The sequence below is a fragment of the Ciconia boyciana genome, chromosome 1, assembly GCF_034638445.1.
Source record: "Ciconia boyciana chromosome 1, ASM3463844v1, whole genome shotgun sequence".
NCBI classification, from domain to species: domain Eukaryota; kingdom Metazoa; phylum Chordata; class Aves; order Ciconiiformes; family Ciconiidae; genus Ciconia; species Ciconia boyciana.
Window position 1 is genome coordinate 199,577,636 of NC_132934.1, and position 22,359 is coordinate 199,599,994.

A 22,359-nucleotide genomic window follows, 5' to 3' on the forward strand; every position below is an offset into this window, starting at 1 on the left:
CAGTAAACTTGGCACTAGTCTTTACTGGCTTTGTTCTTTTTTGTCCCAACACCTGCCCCAACCACAACACCTGCGAAGACAAGCCAGACATAGCAGCATTAAATGGACATTAGCGACGTGTATTGCCAATTCTCAAATCCAGGTTGTGTCAGGAAAGAACGGAAAGGAGGGTCTGAAAAGCAAGCTGACTGTGAAAAAATATAGCCAAAATAGGCCGAGCCAGCATAGTGAGAGATCTTCCTCACAGAAAATGTAATGGCAATGCTAAAACATTTAAAATAGTCAAAATAGGAAAGAGTTCAACTTAAGTGTAATCATGCCACAAGAGTTGTCTGAATAGTTCTTGGATCAATTCTCATGACGCTACTTAGAGTAATGTCAGAGCTTACTGGTCATCTTCCAGAGAATCTACCAGCTGCCCGCTATCAACATCGCAGCACTCGTACACTCGCCTTTTCCTCCTCATTACAAATCTGACTGCTAGTGCTTTAAAAGCTCTTTTCTCCCAAACAGCAGACATCCTATTTTTGTGTAGTTATGTTAAGAACAGTCATTTTATTAGCAAGTACTTGACCTGTTGCACACACTTATAACTATATGAATTCTTAAGTATTTCAAATAAACTGTCTTTAATTATCGCAGTATTAATATGTTAGTAAAAAAAGATGACTATGATATATCGTATCCTGAGTACTATATAATACTACTTGGAAATAACATTTATATGAAACACACATTCTCCTTGGAAATGTAGCACTCATTTTGCACAGTTTAAAACTGTGTCCCACTGCTACAGCACACCAAGGAGCTGGAGTTGAAGGAGGATACAGGTAAAGCTGTGACTAGATGCAATAAAGCACTGGAGGTATAAATGCTGACAAGGGAGGGTATGGAAAGGACCTCAAGCAATTCATTTAGAAACTGTGTGTCTGGTTCTTGCCCACCTTGCACCTTCAGAAGTCATTGGAAAGTTGAGCACCAAGACTGCAAAGACCAAGGCATAGCTGCCCAGCTGACGTTTTACTGCACACAGCTCATCTGCAGTTGGAATCACTGAACAGCGATAGTGTGAAAGGCACCACGTCATTTTAACACTTTTATAGATAAGGCTAAAAAATTTTAAAAACGGTAGAGTGCACCATGGCAGTAAGCTCACTGTCCTACAAGTGAAAAAAATGCAGGTCATTTCTGCAAACTATTTCTCAAATCAGTCACCAGATTTAAAGAGAAAAACAGAACTGAAAATCTGGATAATGGCAAAGGTTGAACTACTTGTGACAATAATTGGCAGTGGAGAAATGCATATGCTGTGGATGAAGTCCTGGCTTCATTAACTGTGACAGCAGATCTTTTAACTGAGCTCTTTTAGGATTAGAATTTGACCCTAAATAACTACACAATGCAAATAAATGAGCCATAGGTAACTTCAGGGACTTATGAAAGAAAGTGAAAGCTGAAATAGAGAAAAATAAGCAGGAGTTACACAAAACTTACCATGTTTTACTGTGACTTTTACAAAGCAGTGGTGACTTCAGCCATACCTCCCTACAGAGTCCAAGGAAAGAAACCAGTAGGAATCTTTTTTTTCAGTGTAATTGCATTCTTACATATTTATTTTACTCAATTGCCTTTCAAACACCCTGTGACCCGCTGTAGATCTGTGGCACATCAGCACATATTTAACTATCTGGCTGAACTGGGGACTTCTCATGCAAGAAAATGAATTGCACCCATGGAGCACTGGAAAAGAGTCACAGAGAGGCATGGATTAACGGGAGGGGTGTCTACAGCAGCATCATCTCTCCACACCACCCCTCATCCTCTCCGCGGCACCCGCTGCTGGTGCACAGGTCTGATGCCACACCACAATCACAGTTTCATGGTGCCATCATCCCCTCAATCTGAGCAGGGCAATGTGCCGGTAGATCCTACCTGAGATGAGATGCTGCATCTCTTACCAGGGCTCAACAACACTAAAAACGATACACAGGAGGTAAGTGGTAAATGCACTTGCTTCATTCTAGCAAGGGGAGTTGCTCTATCTCAAATGTTCAGCTCCCAATGTTCAGCTGATACGTTTTACATTTTTCTCAAATAATTCCAACTTTTCACTTATATTTAGCAAGAGCAAGGGAGGGGTGACCTTCCACAGCCCTGGCTTACAAACCGCACCAAAAAGAGCTCAGTGGAGCTGCGAGCACGATCTGAAACCAAAGATAATTTACTGGGTTATTTCATTACAAAATAAATTGTTTATGATACTTTATGAAACACCCACGCCAGTGTCCATGAAAACAGAATGCTGTATTTATGAGGCAACCCTTATGAGAGGTAGTATAATTTTAGTGTCTTATACTTGAACTATGCTAAAAATATATTACTTTGTCATCAGGGAACAGTTATAGTAAAAAAAAAAAAAGAAGGCAAGATCACAGCCTTGAAGACTGGGTAGTTCTGAGCAGCTGAGAATTAGGCAAGGAGTTACAGCACATTGTTCTCTGGTGGTCTGGTGGTGCACAGTTAAAAAGCTATAGTGGCGGCCCAGTTGGTTTTCTGTTTGCCCAGCCCAGTCCACAACAAGCTGCCTTCCCTCTCATGCCAGGCTCCACCAGGCTCCTGTAGCTTTTGAAACTCTGAAGCAGCTACAGGGATGGTGACAGGAAGCAGGGGACATATGTCAAGCTCGATGAGTCCCTACAAAACCCTTGGGGTCACAGTTCTACCTGGTTCCCCCACTGGACTGCAAATGCAATGGGCAGAAGTCCCGAGGGAAGCGCCTGCTTCATGCTGGCGGCGAGGTGATGCGTTCCCCTGTGTCAGATTTCTGGAACACAGCAGTAGCAGCTGAAAACAGTCAGAAGGGTTTAAATATGTGCACAATCATCAGAAAGTGAGAGAGAGAGCCTCTGCTAATGAGAGAGAAGGTAAATAGAGCCTGAGAAACTGGAAACATTCTTTGGTTTGGCTTACAGCAGGAAAAAAAATCTTAAAAGGCATTGTGCACAGCAGAGAGGCCATTAATCACAGGAAATGCACTTCCTCAAGTACAGTAGGGACATGTGGGAGCCTGTCATTTTTCAGACTGTTACTCAAGAGCTTTCCAGAATTTCAGAATGTGCCAATCCCTCCTCGAGACCCAGGTGACGTGGCGTGGCAACGGAGTGATGGATTTGATGATAGTGGCATAAAGCTTTGTTGGGCTGGAGAAAGACACCATTCGTAGCCTTTGGAAGCCCACCACAAATTCAACACAGGTGCCCTGCCTGGCTTGGCAAAGCCAGCCCTTCCCAAATATCCTGCCGGCCACATGCATGAGATAAGTGATCTGGGAACTTGCTGAACTGTAAATTAGTCTCCTTTCTGGGAACTTTCTACATGATCATCAAATCCTGGAGCAGGTATATCTTGCTATGGCAATAATTTAAAAAATTACAGAAATATTTTAGAACCAGTGGGCAAATTGTCATGCCTGTATCAACATCTGAAAAGAGCCATCTATTTAAACTTTAAAAGTATCTCTCTGCCTTGGCCTTTGAACCTAAAAACCCACAGCCAGGTGCAGTATTTGCATTGTACAATCAATGATGGGCTATAAACTGGGAACTATACATGTCTGTGGGAACTGGAAAAAATAATCTCTGCTGGCAGTCATTTATTAGGTCTTGACAGGTTTTAAAAGTAACATTTTCATACAGAGCATCCTGGTTTAGTAGTAATACCAGGCTCTTATTTGTCAGTTGACCACATTTGCTAATATTGTTCATGCAAGAGCCTACACACAAATTCAGTCTTCATAATACCCCACTGAACTGAGACAAATTCACTGTAAAACAAAAACCTTTCACCAAATCCCCAACAAGGCAGTAAAAAGCTCCAGCAAGCATCAAGGAGCAGGTCCAGAGAAGTTTTTTCAGCCCTGTGGTTTTGCCTCTAACGTATAGGTAGCAATCATATTTGTTCCTACATTTTTGGACAACATTTCTCTGTTAGAGGTGCAACAGACCTGTTCTGCTGGAGAAACGGTAGGAAGGAAAGTTTTTCCAAGAAGCTGTACACATTAAAATGAGCCAACAGCATGCTGCACAAAGTTATGCTAGCAGGAGCTGGGCTTTTTGTTCGTGACATCAGTCATCGGTGACTCTCGGTGCTATCTTCTGTAACCCCATGGGTTTGTCCATGAGTTGGCATTGGCTGCATGTTGCTGCCTCCCTGCCAGCACAGCTTTCTGTGGCTACCCAATTGTCTAAATGAAGAGGAGGGAAATTATAGGGGAGAGCCACCAGCTCTGTATGAAACTGAAAATGCTTTTCCATGTTTATAGCACTAACGCCTTCATAAAATCCCAGGTACAGAATGGATGGGGAAAACTCGGTTTTGAAATGAGCAGGCAGAGTTAAGGGAAGTGCTTTTTTAACTGCTGCCACAAACATTGTTGACAGCTAAGTGACACTGGAAATCCAAAAGGAGGGAGGGCACAGCAGAGCTCGTCAGTTTAACTCCTTATCAGAGCACGTTTAATGGGACTTTATGTTCAGCCATGTGAACTTTGAAATACCTAAGTTCAAATTTCACTTTCAGACTTCCCATCTGTTCTTATTTCATCCTCAGACTTTCCATCTGCTCCCATCTAGGCCTTCCTAATTCCATGCCCAGTCAGATGGTATGGTTTTACCAGGTGCTTCTGTCTTGGAAATTTTATGGCATATAAGAAACCATAAAAATTTATGTTGTGCGTGTTACTTGTGTTAATTAATTCCATCGCACAACAATGTTTTTTAAATGATATTGTCCAAAAAGTCTGTTAAAATCTACTGTAGACAAATATGGCAATATTTTATAGCTCCTAGTGCCAGATGGGTTTGGAGTTCAGACATTTGCGCTAATGCATTTTGCACTTAGGTGCTGTGCTGGGAAAAATCGACTCCCAGTGACAAAGAGTTAACATTAAAATATTGCTGTTAGCTAGGGGCAGTGAATGCAAGGTGGAGGTTTGTTTTCCTCTCTTAATTTTTGCTGGAAAGGAGTCCATGATAAGCTGTTAGTGTGCCATTTAACAATTTTTTTAAAAAGTGAAAAATGTTATTTCCTAGTACTAATATGTAAATATTTTCACGTCTGGAAGAGCAAGAATGTGCTGGCTAACAACCAAAGATGTGCTGGATAAAATCCCCTCCACCTGTTCAGAGGGCCATTGTGCTGGAAAAGAAAGATCATGAAATAAGCAGTGTTAAGTCCCATATCATAGCAAGTTTAGTAAGAATAATTAGTGTATTAAGGAAAATTCATTATCCAAGGGCATTCCTATAATTTCTTGCTTCAGATCACTGAAGTCAAAACCAACAGATATTCTGAACTCTGAGTGCAAACAGTGTGTTACACAGTGGGGCTTGTTTTGGACAGTGTTTTTTGTTTGCTTGTTTGTTCCACAAGGCTGGGTAAACAAGGCTTTAAGCCAAGTGAGAGTTTCCTTCCCTCAATTTTGCTCCCTCCCAAGCACTCTAGCGGCTGTGCCTCCTACACACGAGGAATCCAGAATGAGCCCAGGGATTTCACATTTGAACCCAAATGCTGTTAGATACCAGACAACAAGGGCTTCCCCCCCAACAGCAGATTCAAAAGCAGTCTCCTGCAAAAGCCTCTGTCATCTCCATCGCTGTGGGCAGCTCCCCGATGGCCAAACAGAATTTGTTTTTAAGTGGCAGCTCCATCAACATCACATCACGAGGGTTAAAAGGTGCAGAGTTGTTGATGGGGGAATGGCTCTCAGCAATAAAAATGGAAAGAGCAGCTTGTCTCATTTTCCTCAGAAAAAGAGATGCTCTGGAAGGAGGACAGGGAAAGGACAGGGGGTGCAGACTGCAGTATCTATTCAAGTGAACAGAAAGCTTGGATATTATCTTGTCTAACAATTCTTGGAAACTGACAAACAGTTACAATTAATGGCGTTCATTTGCTCAGAGATTCAACAGGAAATTGTATCATTGTGAGAATGGGCATTTATAATAATAATGTGATTCAAGAATACTTTTGTGAATAAAAGAAATAAGTAGAGTTTCCTGCTATTTGTGCTTTTTTAATACGTCATGCTTATAAATCCTCACACAGCTGTGGGTATTTGTCATGATAATCACGAATCTTCATACTTTCCTCAAATTTTAGTGCATGTGATTTGTTTCTGTAAATGATGCCAACACTGCAATTATCCCTATACTTTTTTCCATATTATTTTGTTTTTAAAGTCACAATCTCATCTCAAGGGAGAAGAGCCGATACCTGTGTGAATTATTGACTAATCGTGATGCACAAGTAAAGACTATACAGATATAATAAACATCTTACAAGCAACCCACAGACTAAAATCTGTTTTCATAAACTATTCAATTAATATTTATGCATAACAAATATATTCATGAACAGAAAAAAAGGCTAAATTTGCAATTACTATTTGTGTTGAATAATTTTGATTTACGAATGGGGACATTTTGTTCAAGTTTGCTAATTATCAGTTGGTTTGCGTGTCTGTGAACTAGATTATTCTAACACAAACTGGGAAAACAAGCTAATATCCAATGCTTCCCATAAGTTTTGAGGCTCTTGATCTATCTTTTTATCTTCTAAAGCATCTTGGGTAATACCTGATTACCTAGTTGCAGGTAAGCATCTTTCCGAACCTGATACAAAGTTTAACTTTAATAGGTATTAATATGATCATGATCTATTGCCATATTACTCATTGTTTTTTATTTCACACAGAATCACACAGAGAAGCGTATAGGTTGGAAAAGACCTTTAAGATCATCGAGTTCAACCATAAACCTAACACTACCAAGTCCACCACTACACCATGTCCCTAAGCACCTCATCCAAACGTCTTTTAAATACTTCCAGGGTTGGCGACTCAACCACTTCCCTGGGCAGCCTGTTCCAATGCTTGACAACCCTTTCAGTGAAGTAAAATTTCCCAGTATCCAATCTAAACCTCCCCTGGCACAACTTGAGGCCATTTCCTCTCGTCCTATCGCTTGTTACCTGGGAGAAGAGACCAACCCCCACCTCTCTACAACCTCCTTTCAGGTAGTTGTAGAGAGCAATAAGGTCTCCCCTCAGCCTCCTTTTCTCCAGGCTAAACAACCCCAGCTCCCTCAGCCGCTCCTCATCAGACTTCTGCTCCAGACCCTTCACCAGCTTCATTGCCCTTCTCTGGACACGCTCCAGCACCTCAAGGTCTCTCTTGTAGTGAGGGGCCCAAAACTGAACACAGGATTTGAGGTGTGGCCTCACCAGTGCCGAGTACAGGGGCACGATCACTTCCCTACTCCTGCTGGCCACACTATTTCTGATACAAGCCAGGATGCCATTGGCTTTCTTGGCCACCTGGGCACACTGCTGGCTCATATTCAGGAGGCTGTCAACCAACACCCCCAGGTCCTTTTCTGCCTGGCAGCTTTCCAGCCACTCTTCCCCAAGCCTGTAGCGTTGCATGGGGTTGTTGTGGCCCAAGTGCAGGACCTTGCACTTGGCCTTGTTAAACCCCATACAATTGGCCTTGGCCCATCAATCCAGCCTGCCCAGGTCCCTCTGCAGAGCCTTCCTCCCCTCAAGCAGATCAACACTCCTGCCCAACTTGGTGTCCTCTGCAAACTTACTGAGGGTGCACTCGATCCCTTCATCCAGATCATTGATAAAGATATTAAACAGAACTGGCCCCAGCACAGAGCCCTGGGGAACACCACTTGTGACCGGCCGCCAACTGGAGTAAACTCCATTCACCACCACTCTTTGGGCCCAGCCATCCAGCCAGTTCTTTACCCAGTGAAGAGTATAATGATGAGGCTGAAGGACTTTGAGAATTAGTTGTAGGATACAGACCCTTTCTCTTCTGATGAGTTTGGACGCATCCCAGGTCCATAGTACCCAAAAATTGGTATCATCTGTTGGCCAACCAGTAAGTTACAGTATGTGAAATGAGTTTGTGGTCAAACGCAGGCATCTCTCACACACTGCAATTAAATATATTGCCAACTTGTCACGAGGGTATTGTGGAATTACCCCCAGAGAAGGTGGTGAAAATCCCATCAGGTTAAGTGTGCCATTGAAGAATCCACTGGCAAAAGCAAGAGGCAGTATGTTTCCAGGAGCAATCCCATACGAACAGCAAAGGGTTGGAGAAACCCGATAGGTCCATTGCTGTGATTCTGCTGCTGGTTATCAGCAGAGTAATCTGAATGGAAACCTACTGAGGCTACTTTTTTTTTCTTTTTTTCCTTTTCTTTTTTTTATTTTTTAATACACGAAAGTTCTCAATATGCAGCTTTTCTGGGTGTTTTAAAAAGGCATAAGTCCCACTGCAGCTTAATTGCATTTTACCATAAAGAGATGGTAGAAGCCATGTACCTCCACCTCCAGGTGCCAAGCTGGCCCCCACCAGTTCCTGTCTTCCCTTTGGATAAAGCGCCATCCTCACACTTCTTGCCATTTTCCTTCAGCTTTTGCTAGGAGCTACTTCTCTTCCCTCCTGACCCACGCAGGTCTCCTCCCTCCAGCTCTGTGGCAAGCAGCTCGCATGCCTCCGTGCCCTCCTCCATCCCAAAACAAACAACATTAAAAGCTCTGTCTTTCTGACATGAAGTCTGTCTTTGTCCATGTGTAGGAAGGAGAGTGATATTTATACTCACATGTCATAAAATCTTTATTTTTCACACAGGAAATAAAAATCTTGGAAAGTGCGCGCACATAGCAACCCTGTCTAAAATAAGTCATTCTATTGCTTTGTGTCTTCTAGCTTCCCCGGCCTGAGATTGGAAAAAACAAATTTGTGAATACAGGTGGGCACAGGAGGGAAAGGAGGCAGATAGTGTGTTTGGGTAGAAAAGAAGGGTGCCGCAGTCCCTTTGGAGGTACTCAACAGAAGTCCCACAGGTAGCAGACCTCTGGTGAAGCCTCCCAGCCATCAACAGCTAACAGATCACATCCATGCTAAGAAAAAAATGGGTTCATAAGGAACTGCTCATTAGTTAAATCTGTGAAAAACAAGCAAAACCAGAAACACAGATTTGATTACATTTTCTCAGGACTAGAAGAAAATTTCTCTTCAAATGCAAAGAAGATTCCCCCTGCCAAAGCATCAGCGAGAGTGGTGAAGGCAGAGCAGGACTGGGAACACAGCGAGAGCCTGTGCTGATCAGGGCTGGTTGTGTGCTTGTGCTGCTCTCTCCCACATCCCCTGGATCCTTCTCCTCCTTTCTGTCATGGAAGCATTAAAAAGTGTCCATCTTTCTGCAATACAAGGCAAGAGGCACTCCCAACCTCAACAATTTCCTTGAACTGAATTTTTTTCTTCCAGCCATATCTAATGATCATGGGATCTTTTAAAGTATTTTCAAAGGTTCCTCAATTACTCAGGCAAGCACTTTTACTTGTTCTGTAAGTCCCATAAACCATAACAAAAATATCCAGTGCTTTTAATCCTTGACACCTTCAATCTTTTCTTGCTTCCTCCAATTTGTAATTATTCCCTGGGAAACACTTTAGAGAACATCTTGTTTAGAAAGTTTAGAGAACATCATCTTGATCACTAAAACAATGTCAATATATTACAATACTAGATTCAAAATTAATCCAGCAGGAGATATATCAACTCCAATTAGCATTTACTGCATTTTTAATTCAGTACAAAGACTTTCCTGGAATCAAACACATCATCATAATTTGAATAATTCACAGTGACCCTCTGGGACCTAGAAGTGAGTGAAAAACAGAGCAACATTTTCTTTTGTTATTGCTGTATGTTGTATAAGGATGATGGGCAGGGTCTGGATGATGGCAGTTGTTTTATAACAGAATTCTTTCTTGTTGTTTTTTTTTCTTGTTTTCTTTTTTATAAATAGATGTCTTTCAGTTCTGTCTTCTTCCTGGAGGATTTTTGCAGCCATGGCTCCCTGAGGGACCTGCACAGTGACCATCTTTCAGCACTGACCCCTTCCAGTTTGTCAGATAGAGTCTGACAAGCTTCCCAGGCCATCATGGAGTTGTAGATCTGTGTTGGGCTTTAGCTAGGAATTAACTACCTCAATTTCATCAATTACACTAAGGATGACTTTCTCCTTAATATTCTGTTCTCTGTTTCTGAACTACTTTAAATGTCTGTTATGAATAAGTCATGATTATAAGAGTGTCCCAGGTAAATAGCTGGTTGGGGGAGGATGTTGATTTGGCTGTTAAAGAGGAAAAAAAACCCCTTAGATTCACCCAAAATAACATATTTGCTTTTTCTTATTGCAAAAAAAACCAACCATACAAACAAAAAAAAACCACCACCAAAACCAAACAAACCCTGACTCATTCAACCCAAGATAATAAATGAAGTTTAGAAGACTTACTTTCATGTTTCTGAGGAGAGTTTCTCTTCTGCCTATTGGCCTCCTTGAGGGTTTAGATTACAGTCCAGATGAACTTCCAGGTCTTCCTGGGAAGGTCCAGACTGATGCTTTCTAGCAGAGGACATCCTTCCTGGCTGGTTTGTAGGAAGGCGCTTCTCTGGCATCTCCTTACTGACTGTATGAGCGTTGTTAGATGTTAAGTAAGTCAAAGAGAACCACAAGGGACTTCTCCAAAGTGTAGTAACAATGGGACATATATGTCCCATAACGGATGCCAGTGAATATATAAATATATCTGTAGAAAAGACTGAATCAGTGGTCAGTCCCTCCAGACCCATTAGCAACACCACAGGCACAGAAAGGATAAATGCTACTTCCCAAGTTGCAGCTGCCACCTCAACTCCTGGGCAGTCTCTCCAGCAGCTCCTTTAGCTCCTTAGGAATCACCCTCTGTAGACATAAGTTTTACAGCCAATGGCAAGGTTTTCAGTGCAGTCCCACCTCTTGATTTTAGAAATTATGAGAAGCTGGTGTTAATAGTTCATATTCTGCATAGCTAAGCTCTAGTTGGGATGCCTAGCTAGACCGAGAAGTCAAATTGTTTACCATAAAATGATTCTGTGAAATTATGTCTAAAATGATGTAACATGATTTTTAGGGACTGTAGAAAACATGAGAGTAGCAGTAGCTGTAATCATGCAAATGGGAAAGAAAAACACAGGACACAAAAGGATTTGGATGGCTCCTACAATTAGTGCAATTTTGAACTCCATCACCACACGCTGTGTCTTCTGGAAGAGGCTGACAGGGGCAGGCAAGGTTTCTTCACTTTGGAAAACCAGTCCCCTCTAAATGAAAAATTTACAGTCTTTTGCATCTGCATTGATGACCCAAACAAGAATGAGGTACCACTGGCATGTGCTGTCCTCTCCATGCCAGTCGGAAGCCAAATTATTCCATGCTTTTTGGTATTAACAGTAATAGCTCATTCCAACACGCTAGCACTATTGGTCTTTCAAGAGCATCCATGAATGACACTTGACCAAGAAATGTAATATTATAACCCAATCCAAGTGCACATTTAAGGCTACAAAGGCCAGGAATGGGTTCCTATTCATCCCAGGACTCTTACCTGAGTGCAAGTAGAACTCTTTACTTCCGCCTGGTTCATATATACCTTTCTCTTTCACATTTGTGAATGAACAATGCAGTCCCCAGACTCATATTGGCTCCAATTCCTGCCTCTACCAGTATTTTGGCAGGATTTATGTCCAAAGAGTTATGTATTCAAAGGCCATGTATCAAATGTCATTATTTATTTATGCCATTGCATCTATTTATTTTGCTCTATCCATGAACCCTGCATATATTCCCTAATTGTGTCCCCAAAGCCCAGTGAACCTTCAAACCTTTCCATGAAACCCAGAAATTGGTCTCTGTGCTTGCCAAATGGCAAAAGCCTTTCTTTCCACAGAGGCTTTTCAGACTGCTGTCTCTTGATCTTTGAAATATCCTGAGTCTTCAAGACCTCTTTTCTCCCTCAGGACTCAGAAACCTCCTCCTGAAGTTTTCTCTGATGGGCAGAAATGGGCAACCTCAGTGAACCCAGATATCAAGTCCTAAGCCTCAGAGATCCTATTAGTCCCTTTGCAACTGAATAATAAATTCTCAGATGTACTGAAGGATTTGGTATCTCTTCTGAAACCTGGAGGCATCTGTTGTGTCTGGAGTCTTGTGTCCAGAGTCTTAACTAAGCTTTAGGGATGGGGGAGAACCCTTTTTCCAGAAAAGAGCCAATTCATACACTCCACACAAATCTAGAGGAGAGATTTGCTGGATTATTGTAGAAGGTCCAACCTTCATGGCAATACTTAACCCAGCCTCAGTGCACTGGCACTTCCCAAATTAGTTTTCACCAACTGCTGAGACCTTTCTTAACTCCCTATCTCTGCTCGACTCCTCCCTCAAATTCCTACTCCTGGTACCACCTTGACTTCTCACCTCAGTTCTGCCTTGGGTGCACCTCCAGTCATAGGACTAACTTCTTCTAGCCTGAGCTGTAATATCATTGAACCCCTTAGAGTTCAATGATAGACCTAAATTCTTAGGTCTTAATTCTTAATTCTTAGGTCCTTAGACCTAAATTCTCATACATATTCTGAAGGTCTTGGCCTGGCAAGACAGGTGGAAGCAAGACATCTAACCTCCTTATATTTCAGAGGTGAGTGCAAGGAAATCCCACATAAGCCTTCAGAGGAGCCTGATTTATTAGTCTGCTCTTGATTCATTCAGCACCAAATTCAGTACAAAAAACTGGGGTAATGGAGTTACACGCCTCTTGGTCAATAAGTTCAAGTGTTCTTTTAGGCAGCAAGTGGGTTGAAATCCACAGCCTGAACCCACATTGCAGGTCTCAGGGGGTATCCAGCAACTAGGCTATCGAATTTCCTGGAATAGCATCATTCTCCCTTCCCTTCCCTTCCTCTGAAGCTGGGCCACAGATCATAAAATCAATCACAATTCATGGTTGAGAAGAAAAGATGAAATAAAAAGTAAAGCAGAGGAGAAGGCTTAATAATTTTCAGTCAGAATTAGATTCATAATCTTTCTTCGAATTTCTGAAGCCAAGGAATCCAGACGATAGTTTAACTCCCTAATATTCATGGAGATGATTCTCATTTATGCTAATGTCCTTTATGTCCTGCATTAACAGTTTATTTAAACCCTTTTAAGGTCCCTTTACATCTCTAAAGCAGTGTAAAGGAGCTATACCATAAGTTAGTGTAGGTTGGAAACATTTTCTCCATTCTTATTTATTCAGCTTTGTGCGGATTTCTTTGGTATGGAAACTATATGAAGCTTTAATTGAATGTGTCCCCACAAGTCTTAAAACATTACTACTATAGATGATCATTTCCAAGAACTGTTCTCTAGAATTATTTATGTGCCAGTCTTGCTAAGGACATGAAGATTTTGCAAGTGAATATGAATTACCATACAGAATGCTTGGCCTTTCTCCAGGACTTGCATGAAATCAAAGCATTTACATAAATGAAAGGGATGCCTGATTTTTCTCATGGCTTTCTTATACACTTAGAAAATTTTGCCAAAATGTTGCATCACGGATTGCTTCATACTTCTGTCTAGAGCATGCAGTGTGCAATTCACCTCTGTGCAGAGAATTAGCAAACAGTATTTTTCCCAATGGGCCTTTGGATATGAAGGGACTCCAGCCACTGTGCCTTTTGCACAGTAGTGAATTCAACCAGGGTGACTGCCAGCTCTGCATCTTGCTAAGGTCTTTTCAGACTGAGGATAACCCAACCCAACTCCAATAACCAAACTCCATTCCAAAACGGAGTGCTGCAGTAGTAGTTTTCTATTTTCTCTTGCCTGAGCACATGTTGCATGACGATCACTGCATAAGAGCTTCCTTGGTAAACCGTTATAAAGTGTTTCGTTTGGTTGTACCGAAACAAGTTGATCTTGCTAAGCTTTCATCTTGGATGTAAACTATTTGAGACACTGTAAATAACAGCATCTATGGGATAAAATAACAATTGCTTTAAAAGGAAAATGCGGTATTTGCCTCCATGTAAACACAATTCATCTGTAAAGTCTCTTTATCTCCTTCATTTTTCCTCCACTGGGCACACCCTGCAGCTCCAGCTGCTGAAATGTAGTGCACAGTAACAAGGCTATCAACCGCACTAACTTAGAGGTCTTTGAAAAGCAAAACTGTCGAAGAAAGCCATTGATTTTAGTAGTATCTCAAATGCAAATTGTTGATTATTCTGAATTTCCTTCCCAGAGTAACCACTCTGAAAAGCAGCTCCTTTTATGTGGCTCAGAGCTATCTTGGAGTCTTACCACTGATCTCTGTGGGGCCGATTTTTCAAATTACCAGTAATTTTTAGAATTAAAACACTGTATCCCACTTCCAGCAATGTTTTGCAAATCCTCTGGCTTCCTTTGAACTAAATGCTCCTTAGGGTCCTGCTTTATTCTTCTACTGGGCTCACAAGTCTGAGTGGCTCAGTATATAACACAGTCACTTATTATCAAAAGAAGGTAAATGTCTACTATTAGAGACAAACTGGAAATATGTGCTGGGGCCTGAATTCATCCCACTTAGCTATATACAGCAAACTAAGGTGCATGAATTAGAAATGCAAGTACTCTAGGTTGTCCATAGAGTCAGCAGAGAGAGGAAGGTCTTGTGTAAAGGTCTTGTGTAAGGGTCTTGGTGTAAAGGTCTCGTGTAAGGTCTTGTGTAAAGAGAGAGTAGGTCTTGTGTAAAGATTTCTGCATCCATTCTGGCTCAACTGGCTGGGAAAGGTGACAGAGCAGTTGTGTGACTCAGTCAAGGTGGCTGAGTCTGGCATGAATCTGGATCTGAGTCTACAGTGAAATATGGTTGATTCTTAGAATATTAAGATACAAGGACTTTAATACATGTTTCTGTCATGTTATCCAGCCTGAAAGAGCGCATTTTCAGTAAAGAGTTGAACTGTAGAATCACAGAATAGTTTGAGTCGGAAGAGACCTCTGAAGGTCAAGTAGTCCAGCCTCCTGCTAAAAACAGGATCAGCATCAACATCAGATGAGATTGGTCAGAGCCTTATCCATTTGACTTCTGAATAGGTCCAAGGGTACAGACTCCACAACAACACTCTGATTTTTTTTTTTCCCCAGGGGTGGAGGGGGTGATAGCTATTATTGCATAGAAACATCTCGTGACCAGTGAGTTTAAGGTCAAACACACCAGCAGAGAAAAGCACAATGAACATTCTTCTACTCGTTAAATATACACTTTTTAACCAGAATGAATGCAAACTTTTGGCTAGATAAATATACACGTGGATGAGCCAGTATGAAGCCACAATACACTGCTGAACGTTGCAAAGATTTACTGCATCTAGGATCACATCCAGGGTTTTGAAGATGTTAGCACTTACATAGATTTTGCATGGACTGTGATCATGCACACTCCTATTGGAGCCCCATCTTATTCCCATACCTTCAGGGATAAATAAGCATTTCTTCACACACTGAAATGACTTAGCCTTAGCTTAGATTTGCTGCATGTGAGGACTTACCTATCAATAGCACTCCCCAAGACATGTATGCCATTATAAGAATTAAGTGACAAAACAAAGGGTAAGCTGAACAGTTATTTCAAGGATAAAGACTACGTAAGAATCTAAAAGGATCCCAAAGTGTAAACATTGAGATCCATGTATCCCCACAGAATTAATTTTCTTATTCCTGTGTGTGATATCTTTTCTTTGCCTTAAAAAAATCTGGGAAATCAACTACCACTTCCATAATCTGCACAAGGGTCTAAGGGTCATTTTTTTAGGCATATTGCTGGAAAAAAAAATTCTATTTTCAGGGTCATGGGTGCTGTTATAAGAGAGTATGGACAGCAAATACTTCTTGTCAACTTGCAGCATTTGTTTCTGTTTCTTTTCCTAAAAGCTGTCCGTGCTGTCTCTTTTACAAATTAATCTGAAATTTCAAAAGACCACACACTTGACTTTTCCATTATTTTTTTTTCCAGAAGCCCCTAAAAGGGAGAGGAGCCTTGTTAGAATGATTTCTTTCCAGAACAGAGTTTGAACTGGAATTCCACTGGTGAAATGTTATTTTGTTCTGGCCAGCATCCATAAGTTCCATCTTCATATTAGAAGTTTATCATCTTGCTTAAGCTGGAACTGTGTCCAGCTGGGGAGATGCCATTCACCTCCCTTCATCATCTTACTAAATATTCAGAGAATGAATTCAAACAGCTAAAAATGTGTGGCTCATAATATGCAGCTTGAATTTATAGTAACACTATCCGCACACTAATAAGGAATTTGCAAGCTATAAAGATTATTATCTTTGTCCTTAAAGATTTATGTCTTTAACCAGGCCAGTTCCATATTAGCAATGATATGCTAAGCAGTCACTTATTTTAGAATTCCCAACATTTTCCCTACTCTCTTTTTTTCAGCAAAATGCACAAAGCTCAGAAATTCAAAATGAAACCGAGATTAAGATAGAAGTTGTCATAACGACTATTTAGTCCATAAATTTTCAAAAAAACCCAGATGTCAGCCTGTTACCCCACCAAACAATTTGAAGTAGGAACTCATTAATAACCTTATTGCCATTTACTGAAAATGGATTAAAAAAACTTCAGGAAATTACTCTTTTGATCTTGATGATATGTAAATTTTCATCTGATCTCTGCTGACAGTCCACAGTTCTTTGAGGTCAAATCCATTCCTCGGTTCAAACTCCTGCACTTCTGTATGAAAAAGGGCATTACTCTGCACAACTTGAGAACTTCCTCATGCAAATGTTTATGAGGAAATATTTCAGTCATGTTTTTAGAGACTGTTTGCAAGTGTGGTCCTTTGGGAGCAGTCACTTCACTCTCAGTAGCAGAGGTGGTTTGGTACATTTGAACTGAACCTCCATGAAAAAATTACAATCTGCTTAATCAGGTCTCACTTTCAGCAAAATTTTATTTGCGAACTAGTCACCTTGTGTGTTTTAGGTTAATTAGGATCAGCCGTGCATTTGGAGGATCCAAAATTTTGAGATGTGTTAGACATCAGAGAAACTAAGGGGTGGAGTTCAAGTCCCAGATTTCTTTTTTTACTGGTTGAATGTGAACAGTTAATCTGGGAACATGCCCAAAGAGCTCCCGCCAGCCCACACGGTGACTGTGGTTTTGGGACAGCAGTGGTGGCCTGCAGGGTCCCAGGAGTCATTGCCTTCCTCCCCAGTGCCTGTGTGGTGCTACCAGCCATGGCCACTGCTCCTCTCAAAATCTCAACAGCCTTCAGGCAATGAGCATGAAGTATAAACATCTCAGACACTTTAGCAAGAGACAAGAATCTCAGAGGAGACGATTCTGTCATTCCTAACCCTCTGTTTCTCTCATCATGAGCCCTCATGTGCTTGTATCTGCATCACCTTCACACCTGAGCCCCCAGGAGCCAGTGCGAGAGCATTGTGGTTCCTTCCAAACTAGTCAAACACTGTTTACCACTGTAGTTGCCCAGGACAGTACGTTTTATTTTATACACCAAAGGTAGATTCAATTTGGCAATGCATTTTCTTTAAAAGTCAACCCCTCTGGTGCCATAAAATACATTAGGTTTGATGTGCTTGGCTATGAAAAATTTTCCTTTTGCCAAGACTACATTGTCTGAAGTCTCAAAGTAGGAGTTATCATGTTATTTGAGATGAAGGGCAGAGTAATTTGTGGTACTTGGGCATGACACATGTAATTTTACACTTTATCTGTAGGTGTGATACTGGATTCTGCCAGAACAGGCACCTGGTATCAATGCTCATTCTGGCATTAGTTCAGCAAAACTCACAACTCCTGAGAAAAAGCACACGTTTCTGTATAGAAAAACAACCTAAAGTGTCCAGAGATAGGCTAACATTAGAAATGGGTGACCTACCCAGCAATTTGTGCGTGACAGGGAAATGGAAGGAGGTATTCCTCTGGGGTTTTTTTGCTTTTGGGGTGGTGTGGCAAAAGCAACTGCTATGTATCTCTGTCTATGTCTCAACAATTGTTTGGAGAAACTTGCTCATACTAACGTTTTAATGCAGTGTTTATCCTAGAGCACATTAAATAAAACTTCATTTTGCTCTTGGGAGGTACTTTTCCTGTTATCTGCCTGCCATAGCTATTTGCTCCTGGCAAAGAGATCCTTGAAGAGAAGGAAGACTTTCATCACAATTTTAGTGGACTGAGAATTGCAGCTGTCTCCAAATAACTGATGTTTCTGTGGGCAGGCTAGGCACTGAGCACCAGGGGAGATCATTATTTAAAATCAGTGCTGAGAAGGCCGTTTCTAGTGTCAACGCTAGGATGAGTCATTTAAAATCAGTCCTGGAGCTACTGTAGAACAAGTTTATCAGATTCATACCCTTGATGAGGATTATTAGCATGCAAGCGTGTGCTCCTCACAGAGAGAGCAGTTGCAGAGTCTGGTCCATTTCTTGTATTTCCAGAACTGAAATAATCCACTGTAGAAACAGCTACTAGTTTAAAGCTGGGTCAGCTAGTGAAAACTGCCAGACAGCCTCACATTTCCATTGCAGGATGTGAACCTTGTTATCCACGTCAGTATTTTTCAAACTGCAGCTTTTACATAAAAACAGAAGTGTTACGCTGCACATAAATGGAGGTGACTGATTTCGCAGCAGGTCTCTATGTACAAAAAATTGTAAAAGATAGACGACACAGGATTTAGCAGACCACGCTCAGAGTACTAGCCATACCAGCATTGTTTCACATCTTTGAATTTATAGAGACAGACCAGTGTAATGAGAGAATCAGTGATTCATTTCTTCCACTAAATAAAAGAAGTATGTTCCAGCTGTCATGACTTGCCATTAATAAAAGCACCTGTGCTTTGAACTAGATAATCAATAACACTCTTAATTTTGGAACAGGTTTTTATACATTTTATGCACAGTTATTTCTTTTTTTCCTAACTTTATTGTTTTGTTTCTTGCTCTTTACCAAATCAAGAAGAACCAGTCAAATATTGAAATACTGAATCTGAATCTATCTTTTTCCACTGCCATAAACTGCACTTTTGAAGATCAAAGCCAGCATCTCAGCAACTGAGGTTTAAGTATCATTTGGCATACTGAATAAAAGTCAAGAGCTTCCCTTTAAGTAACATCTTTAAAGCTATGTTTTGAGAAAGCTCTCTCTAATCCCCTCTGCAAATGCCCCAAACAGAGGAATAATAAACCATATATGCGTCCTCTCACCTTTTCCTGCAACTATTGCAACTGCAGCAATAGGATAACCAAGGGATCAAGCCCAGCCAGCATGGGTTCAGGAAAGGCAGGTCCTGCTTGACCAACCTGATCTCCTTCTACGACAAGGTGACCTGCCTAATGGATGAGGGAAAGGCTGTGGATGTTGTCTACCTAGACTTTGGTAAAGCCTTTGACACGGTTTCCCACAGCATTCTCCTGGAGAAACTGGCTGCTCATGGCTTGGACGGGTGTACTCTTCACTGGGTAAAGAACTGGCTGGATGGCCGGGCCCAAAGAGTGGTGGTGAATGGAGTTTACTCCAGTTGGCGGCCGGTCACAAGTGGTGTTCCCCAGGGCTCTGTGCTGGGGCCAGTTCTGTTTAATATCTTTATCAATGATCTGGATGAAGGGATCGAGTGCACCCTCAGTAAGTTTGCAGAGGACACCAAGTTGGGCAGGAGTGTTGATCTGCTTGAGGGGAGGAAGGCTCTGCAGAGGGACCTGGGCAGGCTGGATTGATGGGCCAAGGCCAATTGTATGGGGTTTAACAAGGCCAAGTGCAAGGTCCTGCACTCGGGCCACAACAACCCCATGCAACGCTACAGGCTTGGGGAAGAGTGGCTGGAAAGCTGCCAGGCAGAAAAGGACCTGGGGGTGTTGGCTGACAGCCTCCTGAATATGAGCCAGCAGTGTGCCCAGGTGGCCAAGAAAGCCAATGGCATCCTGGCTTGTATCAGAAATAGTGTGGCCAGCAGGAGTAGGGAAGTGATCGTGCCCCTGTACTCGGCACTGGTGAGGCCACACAAATACTGTGTTCAGTTTTGGGCCCCTCACTACAAGAGAGACCTTGAGGTGCTGGAGCGTGTCCAGAGAAGGGCAATGAAGCTGGTGAAGGGTCTAGAGCAGAAGTCTGATGAGGAGCGGCTGAGGGAGCTGGGGTTGTTTAGCCTGGAGAAAAGGAGGCTGAGGGGAGACCTTATCACTCTCTACAGCTACCTGAAAGGAGGTTGTAGAGAGGTGGGGGTCGGTCTCTTCTCCCAGGTAACAAGGGATAGGACTAGAAGAAATGGCCTCAAGTTGTGCCAGGGGAGGTTTAGACTGGATATTAGGAAATTTTACTTCACTGAAAGGGTTATCAAGCATTGGAACAGGCTGCCCAGGGAAGTGGTTGAGTCGCCATCCCTGGAGGTATTTAAAAGACGTTTGGATGAGGTGCTTAGGGACATGGTATAGTGGTGGTCTTGGTAGTGTTAGGTTTACAGTTGGACTCGATAATCTTAAAGGTCTTTTCCCACCTATACGATTCTGTGATTCTGTAATTTCTACTGTAAAAGACACTAAAAGAAAACTTGACACCCTATTTGACAAGTCAGAATGAAGCAACACAATTTGGCTGCACAGTTTTGAGTCTCTGGAGAAAATTTACAACATGGTTTGAAAAATTCCGCAACTGCAAAATGTCACTGGATAATATTTGAATATTAAACAAATCTGAAAAAGTTATGCATGTCCACGTACACTTGTATTGAGATAGGCAGAAAGAAAGAGAGGCAGAAAAAACATGCTGTAATTGTTTGCAAATTCCTACAGATGTTTATTCATTTTCTCCGGTTGAAACTCTATTTGGTATGTGATCAAAAGCAACTATATAAAGGAGTTTGCCTTCTTTAAGAGCATTCCTTCCATTAGTGATAGTATTAGAAGACAGGCCAAAGAGAGGATTTCTGAATGGAAATCTTGTTGACAGTTGTGGTAATCCAGACTGCAGTTGGCTATTTTTCCATGTGGTTGTTGGGCTGGGATTTTTGTTTATGGTTCTGGTTGATCACATTTTCATGTTCTCTACAGTCTTTGACAGACAGCTTCAAACTAGAAAATCAGAGCTGTAATCCAAAAATATGTTCATATCCTCAGTTACCACAGTCTTCTATTGCTTTCAGAAATTATTATGCTGTGCATTTTACAAAGGGTACAAAAAAGTCCATAACAGCTATTATCAAATTCAGCTGTAACCTTCCTAGCAATGCTGCTCAACTGAATATCTGTAAAGCAAAATTTTGGCTTTGCAGATCAGTGTAATAATGGGAGAGTTCCTCAGAGAAGGCCTAGCACAATCAAAAAGCACGACATTACAGTTAAAAACACTTATGTAGAAGCAGCCTGGCTCATGTGACTTATCCCCATCTCAGAGATGCAAAGGTTAGAGTGAAAACATTAGATCATCTAGTCTGCCTCTTTAATTCAAACCATAGAATATCATCCATTTACTCCTGTATTGAAGTCAGCTGCTTAGGCTTGCCAAGAAAAATCTTCTGAAAAGATATTGAGCCCTGATTTGTGAAGAAGTAGTAATTCTTGCCAGTCAAGTTATTTACCTATAGTTTTTTTCATTATACGCTTTGAGGAAACTGAATTTTGGTTGGTGAGTGCGCTAGGGAAATTCTGAAAAAAAAAAAAATCTGTTGTTTGCAGCAATGGTAAATTAACAAACTTCATTCTACTCATCCTATTTATCACCAGAAGAAAAATGCCAGCAGTATTTTGAAAATAATCCTGTGACAGTTATAAAAACAAGTGTTCTTTCCAGAAATGGATGGAGAAATAGGGAAAAAATTTATAATTAAAATATCATGGATGACTGGAGGGTAGCAGGAAGAACACAGGGCACTATGTCCACGTTTTCTCATGAGTCAGATCCACAAAATCATGATCGTTTGGAAGAAAGTAAAATACCCATATGCGATTTATAGCTAAAGATCCATATACAAATAAACATATGATTCTTGCTGTTTATATTCCAGCTTAAAAGCCTTTAGGTTATACTTCATGGGGGTTTATTTCATTTTTTTGTGTTTTTAATTGTTGTACCCCACCAGTTCTAGATGGCTCACATGCACTGATGCAGAGCTTTGAAATACTGAAGATTTCATAATGCCACCTGTTACAGTCATGCTTGTAACAGTCTTGCAGAAAAAGTCATACACACACATGCACACACACACACATATTAATCGTATTTATGATGAATGAATCTGCCCTGCTGCTTCTGTACAGGCAGATCCTATACCTCACAGACATAGGCTGCAGGTGCTCAGTTCAGAACTGAATTTCACCTAAACCCTTCACTCAGTTTTTTAAACAATTCTACCAACAGCCCTTGGCCCTATCAACAAAACTTAGCATATCAGAGTAA